Source organism: Schistocerca piceifrons, unplaced genomic scaffold (assembly GCF_021461385.2).
Source record: "Schistocerca piceifrons isolate TAMUIC-IGC-003096 unplaced genomic scaffold, iqSchPice1.1 HiC_scaffold_1035, whole genome shotgun sequence".
Classification (NCBI taxonomy): Eukaryota; Metazoa; Arthropoda; class Insecta; order Orthoptera; family Acrididae; genus Schistocerca; species Schistocerca piceifrons.
In genome coordinates this window covers 57,501-62,500 of record NW_025726836.1, presented here as the reverse complement: position 1 = coordinate 62,500, position 5,000 = coordinate 57,501, and the positions used below count along the sequence as shown (strand labels likewise).

General features: G+C 53.2%; 1 non-coding gene across 1 annotated transcript in view; it reads right to left on the bottom strand.

Annotated features, from left to right (window-relative positions):
- Positions 1–1,008, bottom strand: part of LOC124725228 — a 1,909-nt gene extending 901 nt beyond the window's left edge. Inside the window, exon 1 of the ribosomal RNA XR_007006679.1 lies at positions 1–1,008. This exon is cut by the window's left edge and continues 901 nt beyond it. This is a non-coding gene — a ribosomal RNA (small subunit ribosomal RNA).
- Positions 1,009–5,000: the final 3,992 nt, after the last annotated feature.

Genomic DNA, 5,000 nt, shown 5'->3' with positions numbered 1-5,000 from the left:
GAATTTCACCTCTAACGTCGCAATACGAATGCCCCCGCCTGTCCCTATTAATCATTACCTCGGGTTCCGAAAACCAACAAAATAGAACCGAGGTCCTATTCCATTATTCCATGCACACAGTATTCAGGCGGGCTTGCCTGCTTTAAGCACTCTAATTTGTTCAAAGTAAACGTGCCGGCCCACCGAGACACTCAATAAAGAGCACCCTGGTAGGATTTCAACGGGGTCCGCCTCGGGACGCACGAGCACGCACGAGGCGGTCGCACGCCTTCGGCTCGCCCCACCGGCAGGACGTCCCACGATACATGCCAGTTAAACACCGACGGGCGGTGAACCAACAGCGTGGGACACAAATCCAACTACGAGCTTTTTAACCGCAACAACTTTAATATACGCTATTGGAGCTGGAATTACCGCGGCTGCTGGCACCAGACTTGCCCTCCAATAGATACTCGTTAAAGGATTTAAAGTGTACTCATTCCGATTACGGGGCCTCGGATGAGTCCCGTATCGTTATTTTTCGTCACTACCTCCCCGTGCCGGGAGTGGGTAATTTGCGCGCCTGCTGCCTTCCTTGGATGTGGTAGCCGTTTCTCAGGCTCCCTCTCCGGAATCGAACCCTGATTCCCCGTTACCCGTTACAACCATGGTAGGCGCAGAACCTACCATCGACAGTTGATAAGGCAGACATTTGAAAGATGCGTCGCCGGTACGAGGACCGTGCGATCAGCCCAAAGTTATTCAGAGTCACCAAGGCAAACGGACCGGACGAGCCGACCGATTGGTTTTGATCTAATAAAAGCGTCCCTTCCATCTCTGGTCGGGACTCTGTTTGCATGTATTAGCTCTAGAATTACCACAGTTATCCAAGTAACGTGGGTACGATCTAAGGAACCATAACTGATTTAATGAGCCATTCGCGGTTTCACCTTAATGCGGCTTGTACTGAGACATGCATGGCTTAATCTTTGAGACAAGCATATGACTACTGGCAGGATCAACCAGGGAGCTGCGTCAACTAGAGCTGAGCAGCCGGCCGCCCGGGAGTGTGTCCCGGGGGCCCGCGCGAACACGCAAGCGTCCGCTCAATCATTCTGCAAACAGGAGGAGGCTGAGCTCCCCTGCACAATACACCTCGAAACCCTCTCAGGTCCCGGCGGCGCGCAGCGCCGTCCCAAGTACTTGGTCGGGTTCGAGAGAGGCGCAATCGCCCGGAGTTAGGCGAGTAGACGCTTTCGGTGCGACCACCCGTGCTCCCAACTGAGCTTGCCGCTGCCGACAGAGGCCCGGGAGCGTGCTGTCGTGGCATTGCCGGCGGGAGACAACACGCGCCACCTACGGTGACCGGCAGCTCCAACGCCAGCGCCACAGAAGGACAAAAGCCCCACTTGGGTGCCGAAGCGAACTCTCCCAGCACAGCGCACGCGCCAACACATCCGCACAGCTGCGATACAAACCACCAGCGAGAACCGCTGGGGCGACCGAGCAGCAGACGGCGTCGCGGCGCCGAGCGCCGGGCGGCGGCGCATCCTCAACGCACACAGTCCTCAATCGGACCAGCACACTGAAGATGTCCACCGCGCTTCGCACCGGGCCCGCGAGGACCTACTTTGGCCGCACGGCGCCGCGCGCAGGGTGCGCCGGCGCGCAGCTGCGACGCCTGCCGCGTCCGTCGGCCGGCGCGCCTGCCACTGGCCGCCCCCACCAGCCGGCTGTAGCGCGTGCGCCCACGCACCGCGCGGCCAGCACGCCGGGAGGCGCCCCCTCACCGGCCGGGGACGGTCCCACCCAGCCACCGCCGCGTATCGCTTCACACCCAGATGCCGTTCAGTTTCGTCGGCATGGTGGGTATCGCTGGAACAACCGGTTCGTACCTCAACCTATCGTCGCCATCACCGATTCACCCCTAGCGAGAACAACCGCACCACAACAGGTTACCATTTGTTCATTTGCGTAACTTCACCAGAAAACGCAGGCGTCCATCGCCATTTGCAACTTCAACGATTATTGCATGCCTGTGTCAGGTGTCACGCCACACTACGTCTGCCCACATACACGCAACAAAATGTGCACGCCTAGACAATACGTGGAAGGTGGCCCCCGTACGTATGCGATGTCCATTGCTCGAACGACTGTCAACCGGCCTCTGTAGCATGTCGCAGATATGGAACGCGGTGCACCATGCCATCACGGTGTGTGAGGAGAGACGACTAGGTCCGAATACATCAACAGACAGCTCATGCTGATCGCCATCCACGGCGTCCGTTCCTCCCACACGTCTCTATGGCGTACCACACTGCAATCCAGCTCTCATAGGGAGACGACACGTAGCTGCGTGCACAATATTTGCACTGTATGGTCCGCCGTTTTTGGGCGCAGTCGTTGTACGGTCACACATGTGCCACGATGTATCATTCGGTACATAAGGACGAATGTGCAGTACAGATTGTGGTTTACGCGTACGACATTAGCGGACGGTTGACACAGGCCGCACCACAACGTAGCCTGAGTACGTCGCATGCGAAGGGCATTGAACATGCAAACTTCTCACCAACCAGCTTGCGAAGGCAGGGGGGCAAGGTGGGGACGTGGGGAGGGGCGGCATGTACGTCCTGCTGCCATCCACATTACAGTGTACAGCAGGAGCATGTGGAAAGTCAGCAAGACTTGCAAGGTGTTTAACATGAAGCGATACACAGGGGAGCGGGCAGTGCGAGTAGCGAACTATATTGCGAGGGTTGCGGGTGGGCAACACTACACTAATTGAACGAGTCGTATAACAATTACAGAGCAGGTTTAGGCGACAACATGGGTTACGTTAGGGGACAACGTGGGTTACGTTAGGGGACAACGTGGGTTACTTTAGGGGACAACGTGGGTTAGGTTAAGGCACAACGTGGGTTAGGTTAAGGCACAACGTGGGTTAGGTTAAGGCACAACGTGGGTTAGGTTAAGGCACAACGTGGGTTAGGTTAAGGCACAACGTGGGTTAGGTTAAGGCACAACGTGGGTTAGGTTAAGGCACAACGTGGGTTAGGTTAAGGCACAACATGGGTTAGGTTAAGGCACAACATGGGTTAGGTTAAGGCACAACGTGGGTTAGGTTAAGGCACAACGTGGGTTAGGTTAAGGCACAACGTGGGTTAGGTTAAGGCACAACGTGGGTTAGGTTAAGGCACAACATGGGTTAGGTTAAGGCACAACATGGGTTAGGTTAAGGCACAACATGGGTTAGGTTAAGGCACAACATGGGTTAGGTTAAGGCACAACATGGGTTAGGTTAAGGCACAACATGGGTTAGGTTAAGGCACAACATGGGTTAGGTTAAGGCACAACGTGGGTTAGGTTAAGGCACAACGTGGGTTAGGTTAAGGCACAACATGGGTTAGGTTAAGGCACAACATGGGTTAGGTTAAGGCACAACATGGGTTAGGTTAAGGCACAACATGGGTTAGGTTAAGGCACAACATGGGTTAGGTTAAGGCACAACATGGGTTAGGTTAAGGTACAACATGGGTTAGGTTAAGGTACAACATGGGTTAGGTTAAGGTACAACATGGGTTAGGTTAAGGTACAACATGGGTTAGGTTAAGGTACAACATGGGTTAGGTTAAGGTACAACATGGGTTAGGTTAAGGTACAACATGGGTTAGGTTAAGGTACAACATGGGTTAGGTTAAGGTACAACATGGGTTAGGTTAAGGTACAACATGGGTTAGGTTAAGGTACAACATAGGTTAGGTTAAGGTACAACATAGGTTAGGTTAAGGTACAACATAGGTTAGGTTAAGGTACAACATAGGTTAGGTTAAGGTACAACATAGGTTAGGTTAAGGTACAACATAGGTTAGGTTAAGGTACAACATAGGTTAGGTTAAGGTACAACATAGGTTAGGTTAAGGTACAACATAGGTTAGGTTAAGGTACAACATAGGTTAGGTTAAGGTACAACATAGGTTAGGTTAAGGTACAACATAGGTTAGGTTAGGTTAGGTTAGGTTACACGTTGTTGTAAGGAAAGGTGTAGGGGGGGGGGGGCGGGGGCGGCAGGTTCGTTGATAGTGATTATAGTAAGTGAATGCTTGTGACATGATCAGATTTGTCACGTCAGGATGCACCTTTGGCTTATTAGAGGCGGCGCTCCAATTCTATGCTTGTGTGAGACCTGTGTCTTTGACTCATGTCATTGTTTGTGCGCTGTGACAGGAGGTACTATTGTGATGTTGGGTGCACCGTTGTATAGGACATGTGTGGGTGTTGGTGCCTGGTCTGCGCAATGGTGGATGTCGAAAGGCTGGGATATTGTATTTTCCGCATGGACCTCCTGGTCTGGTTGTGATAGTGTGGATTGTGTAATGTGGCGGAGAAGATGCACTGGATGTTGTTCCATGCTGGTGCTTACATATTGTATGTGCGCCTGTTAGAAGCAGAGAGTGGTGCGTGATCAGAGTGTCTGGCTGACGTGTGGTTCCCATTGTGGGCAGACTCTTTCAGCATGTATACGGACAGTTGTGTATATTTGCTGTAGTTTGATGGCTCTGCATTGATTACTAATCAGCGCCGTGTGTACGGGTAATCTGGTTCCAGTCCAAAATGTTCCATCTGTGTACATTAGTGACAAAGACTCCCCCCATGCAGTGGGGCTCGGTCTGTTATAGCTCTTCCGCGTAATATATTTGCCCCACGTTTTTGCGACTGCGAGTGCGAGTGCAACGCGCATGGGGACCGACATGCTGATGGCTCGGTATCGGACGCCGTACAGTGAGCAACGCGATCGCGTCTCTCGCTCGTAAGTGGTACAGGTCGCGGCTCATGTATAGGGACAGCGGGAATGTCGCATATTGGAAATAACTCTTCATGAAACGCAAGTTATAGGGGTGGATTGCACTTTACGAGTGCGGGAAACTTCCGCCGTTCATCCGCTGGAGGTGCGCGTGTGGCGGTTGGGGTGGTGCACGAACGGGTGCGGGTGGAGTCATTGCCGGTCCACGGCTTCGTGC